The following is a 27,795-nucleotide window of genomic DNA, read 5'->3' on the forward strand; positions in this document are numbered from 1 at the left end:
TCCAGTTGCTTTATTAGCATTGTGAAAATGAAGGAACAAATGCATTTTTTTTATGGAGCCCACAGATACAAGACCCGTTGCAGGAAAACCTGTTTTCAGTGCTGTGTTTCACCATGTGCCAGCTTCCCATGGAACTGAGGAATTTATATACTTATATATCCAAAACCCACAGGTAGGCAAAACAGATAAACTTGTGTGTTTTACGTTACAGCTACAGCTTTATATGTGTTTAAGGCCGGGCCAACTCAGAGGTTATATTTTAATTGCGTGTCATGCAAAATCTGATTCAACAAATGAATTGTGAGTTTAAAATATTTTATTTATAAGGTTAATACAGAACAGTAACCAAAGCTTTTGCGTGACATGACAGTTAATTGAAGCCCGTTAGGTTACGTGATTGTTAAGAGAAGTACAAACAGACATTCAATTAAATCCTATCGCAGTAGCTGTGATATTTTACCGTAAGCAAGTTTTGGATTTGTCACCTCACCGGTAGGCCAGAAGAGGGAAGTGATGAGAAAAAATGATAGGGTTTGCATCTGCATTATTGCCTTAGTCATAATCCGCATGATGGCAGGAAGAAGTGCTAGTTGAGCTTTGAGATCTGCATGGTGAGCCAGGTGCTGTGACTGTGCTGTGCTGCCTGCGTGCAGGCAGTGGCTGCTGGCCAGTGACACGGGGACTGGGCCTGCTGGGGCCAAGCCTGCAGAGCTCACAGGAGCAGCTCACACAGACACGTGTGATGGGAAGGTTGACCATGATTTTCAGCACTGCCTGGCAGGCTGGGATCCCACAGCCTTAGGAGAGTGATTTGAGCACTAATGAATCAGCACGATCGTCCGTTACACTTCTGTAAAGCACTCCTTTCTTCTACAGGCAGAGAAGGAAGGGCAGAGCTGCCTCTTAAAGACAGGATGAGGCTGTGGAGGATGAATAGCGCAGCCAAGCAGAATAAATAACTGTCTTCTGCAGACGTCACTCAGCACGTGATGTCAGGCTTTTGACTTCTGTGTCCTTCACCTGTTGGGGAGGCAGGGATTGTGAGGGAGGAGTCAGAAAAGATGAGGAAAGGGAGGGCGCAGTGATGGGAGCAAACAGAAAACATCTGGAACAGGAGGAGTGAGAGTGGAGCAGCGCTCAGAAGAGAGTTGGGAGGAAGGTGTGGAGACAACAGCCAGGTAGCAGTGGGGGTTTTGCTTAACTGGAACTACGTAAAGCAGCTGATCAGCTCACAACACCACCAGGATTGTTTCTAACCATGTCGGTCTACCTTTGCCCTTTTTTGACACCCTTAAATCTTAGTTTACACTCGGATGCTGTTTCTGAGAAGCTGACAAAACCTCCTTCTCCCTCTGTGCTCAGGGCAATCATGAACACTGTGTACTGCAGGGCTGTGGCCACAGTAGTTGCCTGCACCTCCTGTCTGTGTCAGAGGGAGGCTCTATATGAAGGACAGCATCCCTAGGTGGACCAGCAGATTAATTAGCATGTGCACATTGATTGCAATGTGTACCGGTATTGCTCTCTGTAGTGCAAATACCTTTCCTGGAAAACCTGATTTCCCTTACTAGCTCGCTGTGGCTGTAATGCTGCAGATACTGCTTTATGTGGCAATGCATGCCGTTTATCTCTCCAAGGGAAATGAAATTGAAGACAAAAATATAAAAGAATAAACTCAGCTCTTTCACTGACATGTTTAAAATGGTAATGAATCTCTTGTAGACAGCATCTACCTACCTACAGTGGCTCTGGACTGTATGACAGAAGCTTTGTGTCAGCACCTGTGATCTCTGAGCCTCCTTGTAACAGTGCTGACTGTGCAGTTGCCTTGCAGCCCCCAAAGAGGTTGTGCATGTATGTGTGCACAGCTCAGGAACTTCCTTTTGTAGAGAGCCACGATGCTGAAGTGGCATTGCTTTATGTAGCAGTGTTGGTGCTGTTGATTATTTGTGATATCACAGGCTTCAGGAATTGACTGGAAGTTGAAACCAACTTCCAGGGGCGGTGAGGAAGTCTCTGGGCTGATGTGTTTGTGACAGGGCACTCTCAGGCTTTGCCGATGGGATCACATCAGATGACTTTCCTGATGTTTCTGTGGTTCTGAGACTGAGGTTTGCCTCTGCCACATTGAAGGTTGGTTTGCTTTTCCTTTGTGTGGATGGGCTTTGAGCTCAGGGATTTCTGCTGGGCCACCAGTGATACCGGGCATCCCCTGAGTGGGCCAAACAAGTGCTGAGTCTGGGCTGCTCCCTCCAGCTGGCTGTTGCTGCTTTATTAGGAGGCAGCTATACAAAACTTCATACTGCAGCAGTTATTAGCAATTATACTGCATCTACATACAAGATCTAGGAGCTAACCAGCACCTGTCACGATTCTTGCTTTCTTATTCTTTTGTTCTCATTGATCACTTAACTGAAAAACAAGGATTTTCTAAGAAAACCTGGGAACGTGTTTATGTGGCAGCTTCAAAGGGTTCTGTGTAGCCTTGGCATTTCTCAAAAGCAGGCCTGGAAGGATTTGCATATCCCACATCCTTCAGGGTGATTTCAGCAACATGCTGGCATGGAGTGAAATGGAAATGAGAACTCCCTTCCTAGGTATTCTTCAAATCTATTATTTAGTTGAGGAGTTGGTTTGGATTCACAAAGGAGAGGTTGTGCCTGAAAATATCCGCCTGACATTTCAAAAACAAATAAGCTGAGATATAAGGGGGAAGAGTGGACATAGGTTGCTTGGGTTCTGAAGGCTCCTTTCTGTACTGATGCTGCTCAGGAGCTGCAGTCGTGTCAGCTGGCCGTGCTATGCGGCACAGCAGGCCCCTGAATGGCTGCTGGGGAGTACAGCATCACCAGGATGTGTTTCTGGGCTGGGAGGAAGGCCAGGTTGTCCCAGGAAGGTGATGGAATGTGCTGTGGTGCAAAGGCAGAGGGTATGGCTGATGGGAAGAAATTATCCCAACTGAAGAGGCTCTGGAGGAGCTGACTGCACAATAGGGATAGGTCTTCTGCTGCATACTCATTCCTTGGAGGGGGAGAAAACAGCAAGGAAACTAAACTTAACTCCACATTCAGAGACCTTCTGCCCTGCTTTGAAATCCTTTGCCCCTTGCTGCCACAGAAGCTGCTCCTTCAGTCTGCAACCTTCTGCTATCTCTTCCTCACCCTTCTCCCTCGCTGTACCAGTAACCATAGAGATGCAGACCGTGCCTCCAGCCCCAGCTCCCTCACCATAGAACTGCTGTGAAGGAGCTGGTGTGGCTGCATGTGCTGTTCCGGAATTAATTACTGTCCTTCTATTTTGTTTTTTTCCTGTTCAAGGAGGGGAGGAAGGGAAGAAAAGCAAGTTTCTCTATCAAATGGCTGGTGAAATAGATGCTCCAATGTTTATTACTACTGCAGAAGAACAGGCAATACTTAGTCTAGAAAAGCCTGTCTCCTCTCAGCCTCTCCAGTAGGCAGCCATCTCCAGCGCCATTCTAAGTGCTAAAACAAGAAGGCATAAAAAGAAAATTCCCTGTTCCAGGACTATTTTTACCAGAGTGGTGCAATTTTTGTTCAGCAGGCTTATTCCTCTTCATCTACATCACTGATCATATTAGATGCTATTTTAGGCATTGCATAAAATGTTCACCCAACCTATTACTAAAAAGAAGCAACCAACCCCCAAGTACTTTGTTAAAGGCAGGCTGCATGATTTTGGCAGGGGCTTGGGCATTAAGAGCTGAGGTTGAGGATCTGGGAGGATCTTCCACCTTAGCTTGCCTACAGAGGTTGTATGTGAACTTGGGCAAGCCCAAGCCCCTTAACTGCTCTCTTTTCATCATCTTTAAAATGAGTAGAATGCTGCCAGTATGTCCCTTTGTGTTTTGGATCTTTAAAATAACGAGTTGTGATAGAAACCATCTCTTGTTTTGCCCAGCACCTTGTCCAGTGCGACCCAGAATGTAGCTGGGTCTTATAAGCAATCTTAAGTACGATGATGAAACCGAGTGCCCTATCCTACAGAGCTTTACCAAGCTCTGCAGGAATGCTCTGTGCTCTGGGGTATAGGGCACAGCTTGGCAGTGTACATCAGTCCCTTGTGAACCTCGAGAGGTCAGTAGGAATATCTCAGAGAAGTTTCTGGAGGTTTTCAGGACTTCTTGTAACACCTTGACCCTCCCAGGCCAGGTGCTGGTTTTGGGACCTCCCTGAGCTGTTGGGTGCTTTGGGGGAATGCTGGTGGAAGAGCGACAGGCAGGAGGTGGCCATGGGGGTGTGGGAGGGTTGGCAGCAGGGCCGGGAGCCAGCACCAGCTGGGAGGTTTGGGAGCTGAGCAAGACGAGGGCAGAAGAGTTTCCTTGGTTTCTGCAGTGGATGAGCTCTGCAGTGGGAGGTTTGGCAGCAGCAGGCACCCCTCTGGTGAGTCACAGGAGGCTTTCTCATAGGAGAAGTCTAAGAATTGTGCTAGTGCTGCTCTTGCTTGATTTTTCCATTCCTTCTGAAGGCCTTTTTGCTGCCACACAGTGCCTGCTCCATCCTCATTCTTGTCCCTTACAGGTTGTCTTTGGGCACTACCTTTCTCCGCTCCTCCTTCCTCACTGCTGTGGTGCTTTAGGGGGGGGGGGGGGGGGGGTGGGGGGGGGAGAAGCAGGCAGGGCAGGTGCTTTTGAGGCACTGGGATCTGTTCATAGAGATAGATGAGGGTGGAATTTCTCATTGACGTGGAGTTTGATGGATGTGTCAAGAGTCATCTTCTTGTGGTTGTGAGGGAAGGCAGGAGAGAATCAGTTCCCTTTGCTACCCCTTTTCTCTACCCCCAGAGTTTGGGGAGAGAGAGAGAAACGCTGAGAATCCACATGAGATTTGTTGCTCCTTCCTGCAAGCCCAGTGTCTCCCTCAAAGGTAAAACGGGGTTTGTTAGACCTCTACCAAACTTTGTGGCAGGGAGATGTGTTCTCTTCCTTTGAGCATCCTTCTCTCTCAAGGGGTCTGCTGGCACAGGGCAGAGAAGCACGAGCTTACATTGGGAATGGGTCTGGCTGGCTTGTGTTTTGATTGTAGGGAACTCTGAACTCATCTCTAGCCCTTCCCAGTGGGGCTGGGCTCACTGGATTCTCGTGACTGCTCCATTTCTAAAAGCCTCTGATGCTGATGTTTCATTGCAGAATTACAAAGCTTAGGAAAAAAAATGAGTTCATCTTTCAACTCTTTTGTTTTTAATTGCTTCATCCACTGCTCCTTCTGTCCTATCCCTTCCCAGCCATGCTGCATCTCCTCCCCAAACACAGAGCGGCTTCACAGCTCAATGATCCCATATCATGCTCAGATGGATGACAGAAGGAAGCCCTGAAACACATAGGTGAGGTTGGGGCAGTAAGCCTGGACGCCTTACAGCAGCTCATGTACAAGCACGACTGTGCAGTGATCACTGCTGCCCTGTGTTATTTATTAGTCCTGAAGGGTCCCTTATCCTCTCTGCAGCACTTCTGAGTTCTACCCGTTTTTCTTTTCCATTGGTGTGGATAAACAAATGCAAGGCTCAGATGACAGTGTAAATGAGCTGCTTGCGACATGTGAACAGTAGCATGGGATAAAAAAAGGAAAAGGGAGAGCGAATCTCTTCCGTAATCCATAATGGAGAAAATGCTAAATCCCTTCAGACCTCCTTTTCACTGTACTGGCTGTAAAACCTGTTTAGGATTTGGATCGGCATCGCAATGGAAACCGTGTGCGCTGCCGCCTGTGTGCTGTGTGTGGTTGTGTGCGTTTGGCAGCGGCACAAAAGGGACCGGCTGATGATATTCATAGGCTTAAAGGCCCGATTCCTGGGGATGCACTTGGTTGGATGCAATTAAAATGCCTGTCAGGCAGTTGATACCAGAAAGCCCTTGACGAAATGCTTAGGCAGCCACGAGGTGCAGCATCCTATTGTAAGTGGATGATGGCGGAGCCGGTGGGTTTGTCATCATTCTGGAAATTTCTGTGGCCAGTGAACTCCCTCTTCCTCTCCCACTCACCCTCTTTTCCTTTTCACCGCTGTGGGGACGACTTCTAATTTGCAGTTTTCCTGACGTACCCATGGTAGATACAAGCTGGTGGCTTGCAGGCTGCGTCTGTCTGGAGATAGGCAGCAAGCCGATGGATAACAACACTCCAGGAGAATGATTATGCAGCAGTTATTTAAGGATAGGCTTTTGTGGTATGGCAGCATATGAGCCGGTAATGATTTTCTTTTTAAAATGTCAGCTGTGTTTGCTCTGTGAGGATTTGCCAGTTATACCTTCCTGCTGTAGCTTTTGGGGTTTAGTCTGCTGTAGATTGAATTCCGTAGCGGTGCACACCGGATGAATTAAAATGTATAGGTAACACACTTTAGCAGCAGTTCTGCTGATAAATTTACTCGGTGCATACGTAATATTTATTCTAAGCACACATGCCTTTATGCACAGATACTGGTATGGATATGTCTGTGTGCATCCAGGCTTTTGTATAATGGAAAAAAGAACTTTTCTCATCGCCGGAAGCTGTTTTTCATCAAAAATGAAGTATTTTCTTTCTTTTTTCCCTACCTTTGGTTTATTTTAACAGATTCTCCAACATCTTGTCTTTGACGTGATCCACTGATCGGAATCTGCTTGGTCACAGATCAGAAAGGTAGGGCGCCTCTGTATTTGAATGGGGTTTTAAGGATGTGGGATTGAATGTGAAGCAGGGTGTGGATTGCTCTTTGTTTTCTGTGGCTTTTTTTTTCTGTTTTGTTTTAGACAATAATTAGTGTTCTTCATTTTACTGAACTGTGCTCTGTTGCAGCTTTGTATAGATTTTTTTTAATTGTTAGGGCAGGCGCTCTGAAGTTATTTTTGATGTGTATGCATATGCTCTGGCTATTTAATTAGCCCTTTAAGCTGCAGCTACCAAAGGGTGAGACAGAAAGCTGAGCGCTTGCCTTGCTTCATTCTAGCTGGGCTACAGACCCATCTCCATTTGTATTGGGCGTGGGGGCTGTCGAAGATTGGTTTCAGCATCCGTGCAGTGCTTGCAGTCTCACAAGAACAGGGTTAAACTCGGTGCCTTGCTCAGAGCAGGTACAATCTATCACACCGGCAGAAAGCATAGTGCTGTTTTCATGCTGTATTGCTTTCACGGAGGAGGGAAACTTCTTTTAACCCATTCGCTGCTGTAAGGAATTGGTGTTGCTCAGCTTGGGGCTTTATGTACAGCATCTCAGCAGCCTGGCTGGGCGGAGCAGTGCTGGCAGAGCTTCTATCTGATGGCTTTTTGAGCTCCCAGACCTTCAGAAATCATTTATATGTGGCGAAATAAAGCAGATAGACCGGGATTTTTCTGACAGTGTCGTTGCTAGTTCCCAAGAGAAGTTTGTTATCCACTGTCCCCTAATACCTTTTGGCTTTGGTTGCTTTAACTCTTTAAGGTGTTACTGTACAGTGTTCTTGTCAAGTATCACAGTTCATCATACGTCTTAGCTCAGCATTTAGACCTGAAGGTAATATGTGTGTTTGTAGGGCAGGAAGCAAAATTTACATGTGTTTTAGTTTGTAGGTAAGGCAGTTGCATTTCTGGCGGGGCTAAAACTGGGAATAATGTTAACTCGGTGAGAAAGCCTGGTCTCATGAAATGCCCAGTGGGAGTCCCAAACGAGGAAGAACCCTGAGCCAGAACTCCAGCATGGCAAGGATGCAGGCCACTGCTAGCAGCAAGGGAGCCCTGAAATGTTATGAACAACCAACTTTATTGCAGTAAATTACAGAGGTTGATAGTGCTCCTTCTGGGGGAAAGTGTTACCGAATTCTTCAGGATATTTCCCCACCTGGCCATCTTGCATACCATTCTGTTCCTCATTTTCTTCTTCTGTACATCTTTCTGTTCTCCTGGCTCTTGTATTCTTTCTGTCTTTGGCAGAAGTCTCCTTGCCTAATAGGCTTTTATGGCTAAATAAAATTCTTCAAAGGAGTGCTTTACTTGTTAGTTTCCTTGAGTTGCTTTTAATGCTGTTTCCTCCTGGTATCGATTATCACTCGACTCATTGAAATAGAAAAACCTGAAGTAAATAGTGTACAAAACACTTCAATTCTCAAAAAAATGCATTCAGCGGTCTGTTTTTAGCTAAGAGCAGGTCCCTTCTCTTCTCCCTACTTTTAATTTCACTTCCATTATCCAGGGGCAACAAGCCAAGCTGCAGTCTCATTCTGATTTCATTAATGTTTTGCAAACTCTGTCTCAAGGACTAACGCTGCTTGCTGGGCTTGATGTCAAAATCCAAGGTTTTGCTGCGGCACGGGGGAAGGGAAAATGAAGGATCTCTGACAAATAGAAGTGATGGCTTTGTTAGCAGACAAGTAGAACTGCGCAGTCTTTACAGTGTCACTGCATAATGAATCAAAATTGTTGGCAATGAGATCGTCTTGTTTGAATGGTTTTCGTTTCCTATGGAAATGCTTCTTATCTTCTGTGCACAGTATCTTATCAGATCTCTGCGGTCTCCTGAAAACAAAGAAAGGGTGTCAGCTATATGTTTATAAAGCAAGGTTGGTGCAGGGATTTTTCTCTGTTTTTTGTACAAGCAATACATAGATGCTTCTTACACCTCTGGTTTTTCAGTCATTTTAACTTCCTCCCTTGATCTGAGCTTTTGAGATGCACGTTACCAATTAATCCCACTGGCTGCAAAGAGGAAAAAGATGCTATGCTGCCAAAAAAAAAAATAGAAATAATTTCAAACAACACAGTTTTCTTGAAGTAGAGGTAAGAGGAACTCATTTTGTTAAGAAAATGTGGATTAACAAATTTAACAATTCTATGGCCACAGGTGCAGAATAAGATGGCTTGGAATATCAAAAGAAAAACATGTTAGCTGATACAGAAAGGCAACAGAAGCCAGAGCTTGCAGTGGCACTGAGGGGTGTTAGATCAGTTTGTGGGCTTTGGGGCACGTGCCCAGAATGACGTGATGTATGGCACTCTCCTTTATGTGACACGGTGACCAAATGCGCCAAAGGCATTCAGAAGCAGCGCATGTCATTAGCTCGTCCCCAGGGCTTCTTGCGGGGAGTGGCATCCAGAGCCAGTTTGGCCCTGCAGTCTGCTCACATCCCAAGGCTGTCGTCTGGCTTTTAACCGCGCTTGGTACATGGCTCTTTGCTCAGCACATGCAATGGAGGTAAGGAGGAGTTTTACTTTATGGCTGTTTTAGGCAGGGTCTTAACATCCTCACTTCTCTCACCAGGGCTGGGTTTAGACCACTAATACTGATGTTGTTTTTTTTTTTCCTACGGTTACTTGGAACTAGCATTATTTTTTTATTTGAGCAATGGGATTAGTGACGCTGACGTTCCTGTTAATTTATGTCTTGTACTTGATGATAAATTCTCAGTGGAGGTTAAACTGATTAGAAAGTCTGTCTCCCAGGCAGAGGTTTCAGTGACAAACAAGGGTCAGGGCTTTCCTTTGAGTTAGGAGTTGCTTGCAGGGTCTGCCTCAGCTACTTGGACATCTATTTTCCTGCGACTTGTAGGAACTCTGCTATCTCTGCTTCTGTACCAAAACAGGCTGAAGTTGTCCCATTGACTCAACAATTATTAGTGAGGGAGAATGTAATCCACATAAAACTTGTTTATATGGGTTAGAGTTGAGCTAATGGATTGTGATCCTGATGAGGAAAGTCGGTTTCGTATGAGTTTACATCTTTTTCTCTTCTCCGCTCCTGCCACATCTTCCATTAGCTTTGCACCAGAGCATCCCAGTTTCTCTGTGGCCCTTTGCTGTCCTCTGGACGATACACAGTGAGTGCTGGAGTAGCTTTGGGTGCTGGCTGGCCAGCACTGTATGTGCTGCCTGCTTTGGAAGGTCAGAGTCAGCAGTGCGTGGTGAACTTGTGCCAGTGCTTTCACCATTTGAGGGGAAGGGATGACTCACCTCAGTTTGTTCTCCATTTCTAGGAGGAAAATGCACTCTTGCTCTCAGGCTATGTTTAAATATTAAGAGTTAGGATAGCAGATTACAACAGCAGAAGTTTGGTTTAGTAACTTCAGGAAGGATACCCTGTATAACCTGTCAGGAAAACAACCATCAAAGCACAGAAATCAGTGGGGGAAGAAGCTCATCATGAGCTCCTCTCAACTCGTGTGGCCTCCGTTGGAGGAAGAAGTGATTAGGTGCAGGCTTCCATTTGGTGTGAAGGGCTGGCGGCTGCCGGACTCATTTTGGAAGCTTATGTCATCATCTTGCTTATTTTCGTGGTCTGTGTGAAGTCAGATTCCAATATACTCTTCAGGAGGGTTATATTCACCAACTTCATGGGGCTTAAAACAGTGTTTTTTGTCTTGGCTGTGATAACTATGGTAGCTTGGGCATTAGCATAGTAGCAGGAACAACAAAAAGACTGGAATACATTTAGTAAAATACTAATTTCCCTTTCCTTCACTTATCAACTTAACTCTTTCTTCCTGTGAAGCTCTTTGCTGTATAAAATTATGTCATGATTATACAGGTCTGCAATGGCTTTTAACGTGATGAATAAAAGGCAATCAATTCACCTGCCCCATTGATTCAGAAGGTGCTATTCCCTGATGGAAACCTGAGCCTGGCATGACAGAGCTGGGAAAGCCAGGAGAGTCTGCGGTGCTGGTAGTGTGGTAGGAAAAAGCCGATGGAGCAGCAATGCTGCTGACTCATGCTTTGCAAACCTGGAACATTCCCCGAAAGGCTGGAGATGCAGATTAACTTCCTTTCCCTGGTGTGGTCAGAGGACAATTATTACATTATCTGCCACTGACTGAAGCCTCTAGATAGTTATGCACTGCTGCTTTTGCACTGATATTTGATGGGCAGTGCATTAGCATGGAGCTTGCGAGAAATCACGGGCAATTTATTTTAATACATTGAGTGTCGGTCAGTGCTAAATCACAGAAGCTATTCAGATTTGTTTTCTGAGTCATCCTGGCTCTTGTGATAAGGTGATTTGTCAGTGTGTGGTTAGTAAATTGGTTTCACTTTTTCCTTTTCTTACTTTTAATATTTGCTCTTAGAATTGCAAATATATTCCTTAATTGGCCAAAAGAAAATGAGTCACATTTAGGAAAGTGCCTTTCTTTAGCCTCTTCATCACCAAAGGGAAGAGGTTTATGAGTGCTAGAGACAGGAATAGAGAGCAGTGGGGGGAAAGACCACAGAGCTGTGTGTGTATACGTCAGTACAAAGCTCCTGCTGTTGTCTGGGTGCCTCAGTAGCCTGTGTCTGCTGGTCCTGAGCCATTTCTGTCCACGTGCCTGGAGGGACCCGAGTGCTGCGCTGCTCAGCAGTGTAGCATTTAGTACTGACAAACGGCATCGTGTGCTGGAAGCCATAGACCTGACTTTGGCTGGGGAGAGAAGGGGCTGTGTGGCAGCTTGGGGGACCTGTGTGTGACATGTCCACCCTTCTCCATTTAGGTGTTTGAGTTATGGCCGTGGCCTGTAGGCAGTTATGAAACAAACCCACAGCACATTGCTGTGGCGCGTTCCTTGAGAAATCACTGACACCTTTGTGTACGAGACAGCACGGTCCCCTGCATATATAACACAGCAGAAGGAAAATGGTGCTAAAGCAGCATCTGATTTTTTATAGGAGGGAGAGAGCCAGGCTGTGTCCTGCAGCTATGAGCTCTGTCACCTCAGTGCTGCTGAGCAGTACTGTTGGTTGCTGGCCTTAGGCCTCAGCGTGCTGCTGGCAGCAGTGCACAGGCTGGTGCCTGCTGCTCTCCTGCAACTATGTCTTACATCTCCTGTGAGCGTCAGGTAGGATGCTGGTGTCTTATCAGTTCTGTACTGACATTTCCAAAAGATGTCACTGGAGTTGATGTGGAGTTTCATGTGGCAAGAAGCCTCACTGGCCAGTGTGATTTCACCCCTGCTATATATATAAAATGATTTTTTTTTTGTACAGGGTTGCAAGGATTTGAGGTAGATTGGGTTCTGCCTTCATACGCTGTAGGCCTGGGGACCAGGCTGTTGTGTCCACGAACCAGCACAATAATGCCTTTCTGCCCTCCTGGTCACCCTGAGCAACAGGGAGCAGTCTCACTGCAAAGCTGGCTTGCTTTCTTTGCTTTCTGTTCATGTGAAAGCAAAAGGCATAAGATCCCACTGCGCTGTCACAGGCCATCTGAGAGATCTCTGACTGGGGTCAGGGCAGGGCCAAGGCCAGTAATGTTTAATAATTCAGCACAGAACTACCTGCTTCAGGATTTCCAGAGTTGCAGCAGTTTAACTGAAATCTGTCTAAGGGGATGTTTATGTGCATCAATCCCAGACCTTTCCCAGCACTTCCTAATGTGATGGTGGTGGCTCAGCTATTTGATTGCCTTTAGGATCCTCCATGTTATGTTAATGCAGTACCAGTTGAGTTTACACTGACCCAAGATGGCTGAGAGCTGTACTGATAGTGTGATGTTAAAGCATGGCATCACTGCAGCTGGAATGTGTGCCTGGCTTCACCCTGCTGCTGCTATGGGGTGCAGCACAGCTGCCGTGGTGCTTGCCCGTGGGCAGCTGCCAGGGAGAAGAAATCCCTGCCACAAGGTAGGGTATTTATTAGGTCTGTGGGAAACTAGAAGCACACAAGCTTTACTTCTAAGTGAAGCACAGTGTGGCTGTTGGTGCTGTGCGGTTAGCTTGTCGCTCAGAACGCATGCACTGAGGCTGGTGGGCTGCTTCTGTGCTGTGTGCTCGGCATCTCTGCAAGGACAAGGCTGAGGAATCTTGGGTTTAGCAACGTGATGGTAAAACTAAAGGTACATCAGCAGCAACTTCATTTCTCCTTGGACGGATGCGCAGTGCCTAGGAGAACTGAATCCTCTTCCTTGGAAAGTTGCCACGTAGCCCTGCAGTACAAGCAGGCACATTCATAATCATTAAAAGGAGAACCGAAGCTATTCTTTTCAGTGGTGGTATTATGTAATTAATAAAGAGAACAGCCGTATTTGTAGCAGCAACTGTGAGAAATGAACAGATTTGCTGACTTCAGCGACACTTGCTACAAAATACTGAGAATGCCCTTGAGTATGTAAATGAATGTGCTTATCCTTAGGGTCGTTGTATTTCGTGTCTGTTGGTAGGGATGTCTTTCCTTGCACCCAATTCTTGTGGGAGTCATTATGGGCAGGTAAACTCATAGAATCATATGGACAACCTCTAAATGTAGTTTTGCAATTGAGTCACAGCTGGCATTTGTACAAACCTGCAATACTTTTCTGAGCCTTCCCCAGAACAGGAAACTTGAGCACTTCAGTGATAAATTATAGAACAGGAGGGGTGGAGACCTGTTCTGTGATACAAGTAATGCATCCGTACATCTTGCAAACAGTTTGCAAACTGAGAATAATTCGTTGAAAGAGAGTATCTTCAAACAAAAAAGCAAACAAAGAGGTTACTGGTCTGGATGGTGGCACTTCCCCCGGTCCCCACACAGTCTGCTGTTTGCTGTATTGTTGTGCTTTCCAAGGAGGGCTCTGAGAGTCCATGAGTCAGAGGCCTTGAGCTTCCGAGAGGATTTGTGTGACCCTGAGTATGGTTGGGAAGGGTTCTCAGGAGTCTTTGAGTGAGTCTAGTATTATCATGTTGGAATTCAGCTATTTCCTGTGTTCTTGTCCTGTAACTTGCTTTTGCCTTGCCAGTATTTGACAGATCCACCTCTTCTTAAACCCGGTTTGTGATGGTGGTTGTTTTACTGTATTCCTCATACACCAGAGCCTCTCTCTCCCCGGACAGGTCAGGAGCCAAGGTGCCTGCAGCAGCCTGGCCGGATAGCAGGGCTCACGTTTACCTAAAAGCTGCTGTTTCTGGGCTTTGGAGGAGCCAGCGGCATCGCCACAAACCAGCTGTTGTGCTGTGCCCTGGCTGGCAGTGATGAAATGCACCGGTAGAGAAATGGGGCCATGCCAGAAAGGTGCATTCTGAGACCTTTGGCACGTAGTAGGGACAACCCAGATCTGATGTGGATGTGACTGTTCACTGCAGCTTGGCACGACTGCCAGTGCCAGCCCACAGCGATCTGCTGCGCGGTGCTGCTACAGCTATTTCTGGTAAGGAAGTCGGTGGGAGGTGTCTGGAGCCCTCCAGTGAAGCACCAGCTGGGATGCGGCAGGGATACGTGGGGCAGGGTCTGGCCCAAGCACAGGTCAGACGCTCCGTCCACACTCCTGAAGAGCAGGGAAGCTTTCTGCTCACGGCCGTGCAGCGCTGCCGAGGACAGTTTGTGCCTTTACAAATTGGAGAGCTTGAAGCATCATATTCTTCTATTTTTCTTTTTTTTTCCCCCCTCAGTTATAAGGTGATCCGTGTGGAAAATGTTACTGCCTTCTGCAAATTATATTTAACACAGGGCTCACGGAGACATCGCCCAATTGCTGTGTATCCTCTATAGGTGTCTTGTCAGGTGACCGTGGTTCTGTTTCAGGTGCTTGTCAGGCACTAGGACTATCACTGCTCCATGTGGATGGATGCTGGATAACATCGTGACTGTTCCACAAAGTGCTTCTTGGCTGTGGAACTCAAAACTTGACTTTTATTTTCATCTGTTAAGCAGAGTTTATTCTGTGTGAACATCAGTATTTGACGATGGATGGCCTTTGCAGAATATTTGTCATTTTTCCCCCCAACATATCAACCTCTGAACATGGAGAACAGCAGTGAAACCTACGGAAAGGGACTTCAGTCAACTCCTTACATTTTTATCCACGTGTTCACTTCCATTTTGCTAATGTTTGCATTGATGTTTTCTGTAGCTTTCTGTGTTACAAGGATGTGAGCATCTCCCTTCCACCAGCACCGTTCCCTGTAGAGTTCACTAAAGGCAGCAAGATGCCCAAACTCTGTGTTCTGTCAGAACAAAGGTTTTTGAATCCAAACATTTGGATTCAATTCAAGTTATGGTGCTAATAGGCTTGCTTGCAGGGGTGCCCTCTTTCCCCTTAAAACAAGGGGAAGAACTAGTTTGTCTGGGGAAGGGAAGTCATATGTTGTAACAGAGGCTTAAAAGGGCTTGTGAGGATTTACAGCTGGGAGTGTTTATGAGAGCTGAACCCGGAATGCTTCCGTTTCCCAGCGGTACAGATAGCAGAGACAATTACGCTGCACAGCCCTGTGTCTGAGCTGGAGCAATCTGTGTGGTGTTACAGCCCTCATCTTGTGGTGTACGTGAGAGGGGGGCCTATCAGACTGCACAGAGGCTGGCTGAGATGCTCTGTCCAACTCAGCGCTCCCCTGCCTTCCCCAAGCTGCTGCTTTGTCCCAGGCTTCAGCCCACATGTACCCAAGTCACAGAGGCACAGCTTATCGCTGCTGGGCAGGAGCATCTGTCCCAGCTTTGCTTATTTTGCACTTGTCGGGGAGGATGGGTGAATTGGTAAACGATGGTGTGAAAGGGAAACCCATGACCTCTGCACCTGCTGCAGGTTATAGGGCTCCATGTGATGCGAGTCGGGCATTGAATCCACACGTCTGGCGCTGTGATGGGTGTAGGAAGACCACTTAGCTGTTTAAATAGACTCGATGGCTATTGTGTGGCTGCCATCTGTCCTCTTTCGCACAGCTTTGTTATCATTTTTAACCCCATCTTACTACGTCTCCAAAGCCCTGGTCAGTCTGCATTCATTGTTGGATAAAGGAACGGCTGCTTTTCTTAACAGAAAATAACCTCTCTGTAATGGTACTAAATCATTCTTCCCCCCCCACCTCACTCCCCTTTTGGCACGCGTGGCTTTCTGTGCCATGACTGATAGCAGGGACCTTACTGCAACATTTCCCATCCTGATAAATCAGCGTGCTTTAATGGGGTGCTCTGCTCTAAACAGAAACCAGTAGCTGTATACACAATAGCTGTAGCATTAGGTGTTAAAAGCCAAAATGCAATTTGCAATTTAATGTATTAGCAGGGAAATAAATGCAAGGTTGGGGCGAGACAAGGGCTGGACATGGAAGGTGCTTCAGGGAACACTTGAAAAATTTTGCTTACAAGAGCTGAGTGGATTGAAGGAGCTTGAAGGGACTGCTGGTAAGAAAAATGCAGAAGCAAACGTGCAGAGTATTGCAGAGCCTGTTCTTTGTGCCTGCTGTATCTGTATCAGCCTTCTCACCTGCTGTCGAGAAATGGTACTGATGCAGAAGCTGGTTTTGCTGTCTGCCTGGCAGGGCGGAGCAGGCTGAAGTTCTTTGCAGCTCTGGCTCAGGTCCAGTGCTGGCTGTGTGCAGCAGCTGCAGGAGGGCTGCAGCAGTGCATGCATGTGAGTGCTGTGAGCACTTGGTCTGCAGTTCATGTTCTGTTGATGTGTTTTAGCCCAACGTTCTCAACATCAGTAATAAAGACTCTTTAGAGGGCTGCAAACACTGAAGAGCCCAAGTGAAATTCTTCTGTACTGTGCATTGCTCACATTCAGAATGTGAAGTGGAAGGGCCATGTGACTGCTGCAGGCTCACTTAAGCAAAACTAAGAAGCAATTGGGAAGCAGAAAGGCCATTGTAAAGAAAATATTATACTGAATACAACAATTTGAAGGTTGTGAAGCTGGTGTGAGGACACTCAGACACAACATGATTGCACATAAGAAAATCTGTTCTTAGGTACAAAGTGTGCTTCCCTGATTGTGACTTTAGATTCAAAGCAATGGAACATTGATGCTTTGTTTCTGGAGCAAGCAAAGCACTTTGCTGCATGGCACCTGCCATTTGTTTCTGTGACAGCGGAAAGGCAAAGTTAGAGCCTACTGAAACAAAAATAGACTTTTTTTTTTTTTGCATTAGTGAGCTATAGATTGGGCCGATTGAACCCTTAAAGAATGGCTTTAATGAGGAAAGAGAATGCATTGGGGTGACCTCAGTAGCTGTGTGAGAAGGTGAAGGGTGCTGTTGCCAATGGGAGCTTGTGTTGCTGAGGCTGGTGCAGGAGAGCAGTGGTTCCTGGAATCCCTTCCCAGCTAAGGAATGTAGAGGCAACCTACCTGCAGGGGTCAGAGCAGCTCAGCCCCACTGCTGCAGAGGAAAGTCCAGGCAATGATAGCTGACACCACGTGGTGCCTTGTATGGCATGGAGCTGTGACTGCAACGCCTGCCTGGCTCAGAAGAGAACTTGGCTTTGCTGCAGTCAGCCTTGTTCCGAGAGAAGTGGTAGTGAACATGCGTTTCTAGCAGGTGACCTGTGGGATAAAGATGAGGGAAGCTAATTGGAATTGTCACCATGCAGTCTCTCGCTGGAGGCTATCATTATGCTGAAGAGCACCATTAACAAAGTTGGCAGAAAGGGATAATTTATTGTTAAATATTAACTACTAAAATTCACCTTCTAGTTATTCACTCGTGTTGTGCTGTTAGAGCTTTGGCTTGCTTTGGTTTCCAATTTTCCATTTCCTCTAAAATGCTGCTGGCTGCTAGAGACACACCAGTAATCCAAACCTTGCATCTGAAAAGCTCTACAACACATCCCAGTTTGGCTGGTGGGGTCTGTTTCTTGGTTTATCTTTAGTAGAGGAAATCGATACGATGACATGTCGTACGTTGCAGGTTAAGATGTAGCTGCAGTATGAACGCGGAGGTGTTTAGGTGCATGCTATGATTATACAAATGAACGTGTTTTATTTCACATCTGCATAGGTTTAATGAATATGTAGGCTGAAATTGCGATGGACTTAGCTGGATGTTTAAGGGTAAGGACGGTGGGGAGAAAATACTGAAAAGGCTGTTTAAAATGAATAATATTTCTTCTGGATGGTTTAATAACAGCACACGCGGCTGTGTGGGCACAACCTTAAAAATTAAAGTCACGTTGAAATGCTTTCATTTCCATATTCAAACAGATTTGTGTGGTTTTATTGACTGGTTGCAAACAGTACATTAAAACATATGCCATCAAAATTAGGGCAGTGTTTCCTACAGTGTAGATCTGTACTGCGTGTTATTTACTTTATCTGTCTATGGAAGTCCCAGTGGCAGAAGTCCCTGCATATGTTCTCCATAAACCCACTGAGGATGTGTGTTTCATACAGAACAGGCTCATTAACAATGTGAGCATGGTGCATGCTTTTGAGCGGCTTTGAGCTTTCTTGCATACATTGCCAATTTCAGACCACGTAAGAAATGGTTGGTTCCCATCTGGGCACCTTCTCAGCTGCTGGAGCCTGATGGAAGCTGGAAGCAAGCTTTGAACTTATGATATTCTTGGGATGGAGAAAGTATTTTCTGTCAGTGGTTTTTATTAATAATTAGTAGTAGCTTGTAGCAGGTGAATTGTTTGGTGGGGTTGTTTTTGGCTCAGTTGCAGTCAGTGAGCTCTTTCCTTTGTGACTGATGTGATGGTGTTGGGTGGGTAACAAGGTAATTAATACACTGTGCTCATCAGGGTTGTCCTGTGGCTGCTACCAGGTGGGATGGCTGCAAGCAGCTTGGGAGGTTGGCAGAGAGATGCACCTTCCTGCTGCTGTGTTTCTGCCTGTGGATAGCAGCTGTGTTCCTGGAGCTGGGCACGGCTGTCCTGTGACACCCAGGTACGTGAGGGCAGAAAGACTTCATGTAGCCCCATGCTCTCATTGCTACACATAGAACATAGCTTCAGTCTTAGTTCAAGTGATAAAAGAGCTTTTTTAAGACCTTTTCTGTCTTCTGCTTCAAGATGAGGGTGGATTGGTTTTTTTTTTTTACTAGTTACCTGGTTTCTCTCTTCTTGTTTTGCTTTCCTAAGCAAAATAAGTAATTCACAATGTCCACTTCATCCAAAGGAGTAAATCCCCTCTTCCAACTGCCTGAGCCATGTGAGCAGCCATTAGGCAGGCCCCTGGAATTAAAAGAGCTGCATTGAATAGTGTCATGGAGCCTGTTCCTTCATTATTAATGGACACCTGAAGATGTCCAAAGCAAATTTATTGTGAGTGCATGCATAAATATGGAAGGTCATTTTGTATTTAGTAGTAGCAGTATTTTCTGGCTTTAAATGGTTACTTTGGTACCCAGTGTGTGCTCTGCCTTCATCTCAGCATTTCTTTGTCTCAGTTTCCTTGGAGTGCCATTTGTGCCAATGGATTAGATCCTCTCACCCTGTTCAATTCCAGTTGTTACTTGTAAAGCTATGAATATAACGCACACCATCACTTATCTACATCTAAATTAAAAATACTGTGGCTGACTTTGTAAAGTGAGCCCCTGTGATGCAGGAATACAGCAAAATTAAGGTTGCACCCTGTAATTCCTGGTGCGTAAGAGGCTGGTTATCAGGTAGGGCTGCATGACAGCAGGGAGATGCAGCCTCATTAAGGCAGATTGATTACTTATCTCCAGCCTTGTGGCACTGAGCATGTGTACTGGGTTACAGGACGTGTGCTCTGTCTTCTGTTGCTCAGATGTTACGGCCCCACTGTCAGTCACATTCAGGATGAGTTGTGTGGCCATATTTGCTGCTGGGTGGAGCCTGTTACTGGAACACCACTTGTCTGCAGAATTCAGACCCAAACTTCCAGAGGTGGTGTTGTGGTGGTAGGTAAGGCTGTAGCTTCCCTCAAGTAATTGTGGGCTGATGCCTTTGCTGTTAGGCCCTCACTGTGGTGTAGCGGGGGCATAGAAGACCATGGCCAGTCAATAAGGAGAGCAAAATACAGCTACAGGAAAGCACGCTCAGCCAAGAGGCAATTCATTTTGAAAAATGTTTTAATTGGTTTATAGTCATTTGGGCTGAGCTACTTCCCATGGCATATGTTTTCTGGGAAATGGGCCAGCCCAGTAATAAGAGGCCACAAGAAAATTGGCACTAAACATGTGGATGCAAGGGGCTTGAGGAAATGAAAGCTTAATAAAGGCTGATACCATCTGAATAACCTTGCAGGGGCTCAGTTTGGATGCCACATGGTCTCCAGGAGCATGGATAGTTCTGCTGCTGTGACCAGCTATTGGACTGGTATCAGACCCTGAGGTCCGCTTGAGCTAACTTAATGACGGAGCTGTTCCATTCTGAGTCAGGCAGATGGGAGTATGCAGTATGCACCTGGAGGGTGCCCTTCTGCACCTGAGAGAAGAGACTTGCACCTGCAAGAGGAAGGAGAGGCCAGACAAAGCTCCCTGCTGCTCCATTGCTCAGTCCCTGTTTTGATGCATTTCCCCAATTCATGCAAATCCCGGAGAAATCTGTTCTTAATGCCTGAGAATAAGAAGCCATTGGATTTCTTCGTTTGCATTCAAAATACCGTGTCTCCTAATCATCTCAAAGCAGCAGACATGAAAGCTCCTTCAAGAGAGATGTCACGAAAGGTCACACGTTTTCCTTTGAGTGATGAGCAGTACTTTTAAAGGAGATTAAGTTAAACTTCAGACCTATGGCCTATATGTTCTGTTTACTGCTTGCAGAAGCTGCAGCCCTTTGCTAAGAGGAGTGGAGATGCTGTCATCACAGCTTGGGTTGAAAGTCAGAAAATCCGTGTGCACTTCCCTGCTGCGCTGCAGAGCCTGGCTGTGGTTTCAGCAAAGGCATTTTATCTTCCTTGGCCTCAATTCACAGTCTTTTAAGAACAAAAAAAGGGCACAATGCAGCACATTTTTTAGAAATGTTTTCCTTGAAAATGAATCCACAGGTAACCCTCAACAATCTGAGGCAGGGAATGGGAGATAGCTCAACAGCTGGAGAACAGGAGGCAGGTTGTGGATGACTGAAGGCAGGTAGCTTTGCTGTCATGCTGCTTTGTAGGATCGTTGCCTGACCTGATGCTAAATTACTTCTTTATGTATTTATTTTATTAGAGAGCCTCTGTGTCATAAATAGAAGTACCTGACAGTAACTGGGTTTTCCTTTTGTTTTCTGTTTGTGTGTATTGGGCTGTTAACTCTTCAAGGACCAACATCTCAGTGCCTGTGGTGACAGTTCTTAGGCAAAGTCTGCACATGTTGCAGGTACGCTCAGCCCCTCCATGTATTGCGCTACAGCCATGCACGTTGGCTGTTGCCTCAGCTGAGCAGGTGTTTGATGCACCCCTCCCCTTGCTTGTGCTTTGCTAGCACAGATGTTTGCTCCCAGCAGAGCATGTGGCCTGATGGATGCTTCAGCAGGAATAAGCCCTGAACTATGATCCACTGCCTGCAAGTGTTGCCACATCCTCTGTGAATCTATTTTCAAATGTGTGAATTGAAAGTGGATCAGGAATTTAACAAGAAGTATCTGTCAAGTGGGCAGAAGTGCTGGTCTCTGTGTAACCGAGTTCTCTTTAGGACTTTGCCTACAATGAGCCACTCTCTTGGTCTGAGGTTTAAATTGTGCTAAGTACCTGAAATAGGCTGCTACAGAGCGCTGCAGCCTTTGTGCTCAAATGGATCGGTCTATTTGGCTTTCAGTTACTTTCTTTAATCTCCTTTAAGGTGTTTATGTAACAAAATGGTGTTTCAGGATAGCTATTATGTACTTCTGAGTAATGAGTTTCTGTTTTGGAAGTTCTGCAAGATTTACGTGGTAGCTCAAAAAAAGAGGCATGTTTGTTGGGTAAGGTACAAAAATACTTCAAGTTGTTCAAAGAGGGATTTGGTCTTAATGGCTTTGCTGTAACCCATAAAAACCATAATCTGAAGGTCGAAGCACTATTTTTGTCTCGTTCCCTCTTCATAGAAGTATTACAATCAGTGTCGTCTATTGTTGGAAGAAGCGTGGCACTGTGAGCGAGCAGTGCAGCCTGGCACTTATGCAGTCTCAGGCCAGTGAAGTGCGGCTTTCAGCCTGCAAATCATTTCCTGAGGTTTGGTCAGCTTAGGAGAAAACATTGTTATTTTAATGCATTTTGATGCAATCAGAAGCATGTGGCACTGAAGGAGAAGAATCATTTTCTTTACAGGGATTTAGTTTCAAGGGGTTAGGAATCTGTATTTACCCTGGTTTTCTCGTTGGCTTGCCCCTTGCTAAGTATTTTCAGATGCACCATGCAGATCTTTTTACGGGAGGAAATGGGACAGCTAATGCTTTCTGCTGTGGTATACTGTGCTTTTTTGTCGTCTTAGGGCTGCTTGCTTGCTTAATCATAAGCCAATTTAAGTATAATAATGGAACACGCTTTTGAACCGCTTATAAATAAAGGGTAAATAATTATATATATGATCAATAATTATCAGAGAAAGAGGTTAGAAAATGGAGATGAGGAGCTTTGAATGTCCTCCCGGCAGAGCCTGTGCCTTCTGCTGCTGGCTGTCGCTGCTCCTGGGGAGCTCATCTCAACTTGTCTTGGCTGTGGGTTTCTGGAGAGAAGAGGGTACACAGGGGGACTGGAGAGCCCAGAGCCCTTTGAGCTTCTTCCTGTTTGTTTCACTGCTTTGTCTTGTACTGGTCTCGTGTCACTGTGTTAGCAGCTCTTACTTCTCTGTTAGCCAATGTTGACACAAAGGGTATGAGATGAATCCTCCTGAATCCACGTGGCAGCATCTTCCTGGCTGCCCTGGCACAGCTTTCCACATTAACCCAGTCTCAACTGGTGCTCCAAACCTCCGTCATTCACAGCAAGGTGCCTTTGGGTTTACATGTTCCCGGTCTCAGTAGCAGAGTCCTGTATCAAGTCACTGGGCAGCAACAGCGGGTGGCTACTTCAGCTGCTGATCTCTGCCCAATGCGACTAAGGAGCATCAGCCCCACTATCCCCCACCAGTGCTTTGTGCAGCACTGACCGATGCCAAACCTCCCGCAGCGAGAGGCAGTCTGTGACATGGGCTCATCCTGCCGGAGCAGATGGCTGCCAAAGAGAGGAGGTGTCGCAGCTTTCTATAGGAATTCCAGACCATAAGCCATCACAGGAAGCTTGCCCAAAACTGCAGAACCTCAACTCAGCTTTGGCTTCTAACAAAGGTACTTACTCGTTAGCCTTGTTTTTTAATTAAGTGAGACTGTGGTGCTACGGTTCCTTGTGAAACCACAGGATAGGGGTCTCCTATTCCTGGCAGCTTCTAGTTGTTTTAAACTTTGTGAAAGATGTCCGTTTTTTATTAAAGTAAACAAAATTATCTGCAATATGTGCTCGAAAGAAAAACATTCTTGTTTCTATTAAATCCCTAAACTTTAATAAGGACACACAAGTGTGCGTTCTTTATGGGCAGCCTGGCCTCAGCCTGACCTCAGCTAGCCATCTGGATCCCTATTTCTTAATAATAATGTATAGTCTGAATTTGGCTTTTATGACTTATAGCTTAAGCTATTAAATACAGAACATTTGGTTTCACAGGAACTACAGAATTTTCAAATAAACAACAGGTTGGAATATATATACATTACATGAGAGAGCCCTCACAGCAAACTCCTCAGCTGAAAAGCTTTGTGTCAGTTAGGCCCATGGGCTGAGGCTATAGGGTATGGGCTGAGGCTATAGGGTATGCTGCTGCTGGCACTGAGAGGTGTGCATGGCATGCCCTGGGGACACTGTGCTGCCTGCCCATTTACTGGCATTTTGGCAAAGCCAGTGTTGCTTTATAAAAGCAAAACGAAAACAAAAGGAATCAACAAATTTAAATGAACAGAAAAGAGAGAGATGGGAAAAGATGTCGCTGATCAAGTGGGCAGCAGCAGGACTTGTCTTGAGCTTTATTTATGGGCACATTGCTTGCTTCCACCCCTGCTGCCCGCTTCTTAAGCAGAAAGCCTTGTGGAAGCAAAGGAGGAGTTCTCTCCCAAGAGCCCAGCAGACAGGCAGAGTAGATTAATGATGGGATGCACTTCTGAGTGCCCGTGGAACCTAAACACAGCTGGTGGGAAGAATGATTGCTGCTCCCAGCTGCGAGGCTGGCCCTCTCTGCTGCTTGTGATGGAGATGGCACTGCTGCTGCTGGTTGGTGCTGAGCCTGGCTGGGGGTGTGGGGGCTTGGCAGGAAGCTGTGGGGTGCATCCCCTCAACCCAGCGGGGTAGGAGAGCTGGTGAGTGGATGCTGTGGGCCCCAAGGGAACGGAGGAGTTGCAGCTGTCTGCTGCCAGTCTGGCTCCAGGCTTGGTTTACCAACTGTGCAATGGAGGGTGATTGGCTTCCTGAGCATGGTAGTGTGGTACTCGGTGACCAGTGATTGCTTACATGTCTGTTTTGGAGAGATATGAACTCTGCCTTGGAGCCTTGCAGTCTGCTTTGGAGCCTCCACCCCAGCTTGAAATTCTGTTCTGTGACAGCCCTCTGCCCGGTCCCAACAGCTCTTTCACAAATCTGTTGCCTGCATGCACTGAGACCAGACTGTGTCTGAAATTCCATCAGCCAAACCCTCCTGCACCCTGCTGCTAATGGACAAGAGCTTTCCTATAGCAGGCAGTGCAGGTGAAGAGTTTGGGCTAATGCTTTATTGATCGGTTAAATACAAAATTAAGAACTACTTGATTTTAGGGACTGAAGTTCTTCGGTCTCCTCACACATTTTTCCTACTGTTTCACCTCTGGGGGCCATACACCTGTGGCACTGTGGGACCCATCTCTCCTAAGCATCACTGAGTCTCCTACCAGTTGGCCTGTTGTAAGGCAAAAAACACTTCTTGCTCCTGTTTCATGGTTGGAACATTTCTCCCTAGCTGATCCTGGTATCAGTTTCTCTCCGGCATAAAACATTACTCATTTACTTAAGTCACCAGCAGGTCACTAGTTTTGCCACGTGGCAGGAACCAGATGCACAGGAAGAGGAATTTCATTGCAGGTGTGGTTGCTTCGGCAGCACAGAGCCCAGAGCAGTCCCTGGGCTGGGGGAGATATTCCTCTTTCATGAGCATAGACTCTGGTCAAGTGAAAAATGAAGTGATGATGCATTTATAATTTGAGGATAGATTATGTCTGAGTGAGAAGGAGACAAGTTCCATTGAAGATTGCTACTTCTTATGTCCTTGCTTCTTACTGCATTGTAGAAGGGCACGCATGTAAGCTCATTTCCTTCTGCTAGGGGTGGCTTTGTGGAGTGTGAAGCTCCTAGTGGCTGTGTCTGGCTGTTTGTGTGTTGGTTCTCCCATGCACAGCCTCCCAGTGCAAAGTCAAACAGCGACGGCACATGGAGGGAGATGTTTCTCATCGCTCTGGCTGCCAGCAGGGCACTCCTGCAGCAGGGTTAAGCAGATGGCTTGGGACAACTGTGTCTTCACCATGACAGCTACCTTACTTAGATCCTCCACCCAGGGACGTGGAGGTGGTTCTGTCCACAGGGACTGCTGTCCTTCCCTGCCCTTTCCTAAGCTATCTCTTGTGGCACGTCCCTGCTGCAGGCCAGGTGAGCTCCTGGTCTCTAGTTCCCCTGCCCTGGTAGGAGAGGGAGGCTGGTACTCACCAAGCTTGAAATCCAGCCCGTTGATATCTAGTTGTGAACATGGGTGGGTACCTCAGAGCTTCCCCAGCGCTGAAACTGAAGGAGGGAGTTGCCTGCAGGACTGTCCTGCTTCCCATTCCCGAGCTGCTGTGCCATGGCCCCATTAGGCTGCTGTCAGCTCGCAGGGGCTGTCCCAGGATACCTGAGTGTGCTGTGTGTGGAGCTGTTAGGCATTTCCTTGTAGGCTTGGAGACAGCAATCGCAGGTGATGTGCCCTAAACTCTGGCAAAGCAAGCAAAAGGCTCCCAGTACTCAACTGCTGAATGACTTTGCTTGCCATAATTTGCCCTCACCCTGTGACAGGCGACTTGTGTGTTCCAGATTGCTAACAGAGATAAGCAGTTTAGGGGTGATTTAGAGGATGAAAGGCTTAAAGCCTCTGGGACCTTTAGCTCTGTGGTTGTGGAAGTGTGTGTACTACTGGGATGTGTGCAAAAGGGACTGGCAGTATAGTCATCAGCAAAGTGGTGTGATTTCTGTCATGTGTGCCAGGAAAGCTTCCTTAAGGTGTCAGAATGTGGTCAGTGCTCAGCTAAGGTGCTGTGAAATGTGGTGAAGGAAGAAGCAGAAATCCAAGGTGTGGCAGCAAAATGTCTCCCAAAAAAGGCAGGGAATGCCTGCTGACCTGTGCTGCTGGGCCTGTCACATATGTTCCCAAGCTGTTTACACAGGTACAGGTTTTCTGGCAATAGCTTTATGCCATTCACGTTTACCTTGGGCATCTCTGGTGGCGTGCATGTCACAGTTGATGCATGCTATAGAGAATATGTTCTAGCCAATGTCTTCTGTGTCCCTTACCTCACTTGGTGCTTTGAGTTTCTCTCTCTCAAATGCATCCATCTCAGTGCAAATCCTCAGCTCAAATGTGGTTGCCATGGATACTGCTCGATTTGCACAGCCCGGTCTCTGCTCCATAAAGTTAACTTAGGATGGTTAGAAATTGGATAACATGCAGCCAGCTGATTGCAGGAACCTGTGGACCAGCTGTAAGTTGAGGTGGCTTCCCCATGCAGCTCTGGAGATGCACCAGAATCAGCAACTCAGCTATTGCTCGTCTGGCATAGTGTGCCTCATGGTAGCTTACACACAGGCAAGAGGCTGTGCTTGGTTATGCAGGAGAATGGAATTACTCACTGCACGGCATCAAGATAATGCTGGGATGTAGATTCCCATGTTCATTGCAGGGGAGGTAGACTATCTGACCTTTAAAAGTTCCTTCCAACTCGAATGATTCTGATTCTCTATGTAGTTGGGCCTCCTTACTGGCGTAGAGCAGCAGGAGCTGAGCAACTGTGGTTTTCCCCTCAGGTAGTAAGTAGCTCACTCAGTGACCCACACGATATTCTTGCAGTTTGAAAACCTGTAAAGTGGGATTTTATTACTTTTTCATCAGAGTCATCTTCTGAAGTTTGAATTACGCTTTACATTGTGTAATATCACGCTGGCAAGAAAAGTAAACCAAAGCCAAGCCAAAAATATGTGACATATTTTTATTGTGTCTGTCTTGACGTTTCCATCACACCTCTGAAATACTGTTGAGTTCTGGGTATGAGATGTACTGAGAAAATGTTCTGCCTGCCGTGTAGAACATAGGAAAGTCTGCAGGATGAGTAAAATCAGTGCTTTTGAAAAGGAGCCTCTGTCAGGAGGATGGAGCCAAGCCAGTATAGTACCTCTTGTTTTAGGAAGTACTGGTAGTCCAAAGACAGATTAAATGCAGTATTTAGTAAGGTACAAGTAGTACCATACGTTATTTCAAAGTATGCTGGTTTTTTTTCTGCTGTTCCTTTAGGGAAAAAAAAGTCATGATTGTGTCTTACAGACTTAGTGATGTCTGGCAAAGTCTTGGTGAGAAGTCAGTTTATACTGAAGTAACGTCTGAAAGGGGCAGGTCTGCTGCTTCCACTATGGGAGGAGTGTGTGTGTGAGAATGCTAGACCCAAGTGTGGAAGCGTACATTTTCTGGTGTATAGTACAGAGGTGGACAGCGTTGCCCCTGTTAGGGGAAAGGCATCTCAGATCTTAATGAAATACTTATTCTTGGCTCCCAGCTTGGAGGGTTGCTAGTTCCCATTTCGCTAAATGACTGGAGCAAGCAGTTCTTTTCTGACAAGGAATCCAGGGAGCTTTTCCTCTCAAGCCTGTGAAGATGCGTCTCGTGTCTACACAGCAGTTTAATGGGTGTCTGAAATAGCTGAGGTTTCTTAAAGCAAATGGCAAAAGAGTTGGGGCAGTGCTATGCCAGCATCTCTCAATTAGCAGGGTCTTGTGCAGCCCTTCTCCTGGCGGCCGCATCCGTGGCTGGAGGAAGCCTGCTAGGGCTACGGCTCAGGGGGAATCCGGGACCGAGACAGTGTAGTCTGGGGGAACTTGGTGACCTGAGCTCTTCTTGCTTTGCTGACGAACTGAGAAAAAATAGGCTAGCAATTCACTTTACAAGTCTCTTAGGCTATTGTAAGAGTTTATGGGAAGTCATTATGCAATAAATTATAGATATAAAAT

At 46.4% G+C, this 27,795-nt stretch overlaps 1 protein-coding gene across 50 annotated transcripts in view; it reads left to right on the top strand.

Annotated features, from left to right (window-relative positions):
- MAP2 (microtubule associated protein 2) overlaps positions 1-27,795 on the top strand; it is a 191,797-nt gene that overhangs the window by 73,380 nt on the left and 90,622 nt on the right. For 31 of the 50 annotated variants that reach the window (XM_015289316.4, XM_015289335.4, XM_025152487.3 and 28 more), the window contains exon 3: positions 6,570-6,635. The exons of 14 other annotated variants lie outside the window; for them this stretch is intronic. The gene's annotated coding sequence lies outside the window, so the exon portion shown is untranslated. Of the gene's footprint in view, positions 1-6,569; positions 6,636-9,059; positions 9,160-27,795 lie in introns of those variants that run through there. 5 more of the 50 variants (XM_015289324.4, XM_040704096.2, XM_040704103.2 and 2 more) reach the window with 1 other exon arrangement.

This window comes from Gallus gallus, chromosome 7 (genome assembly GCF_016699485.2).
Source record: "Gallus gallus isolate bGalGal1 chromosome 7, bGalGal1.mat.broiler.GRCg7b, whole genome shotgun sequence".
Taxonomy (NCBI): Eukaryota; Metazoa; Chordata; class Aves; order Galliformes; family Phasianidae; genus Gallus; species Gallus gallus.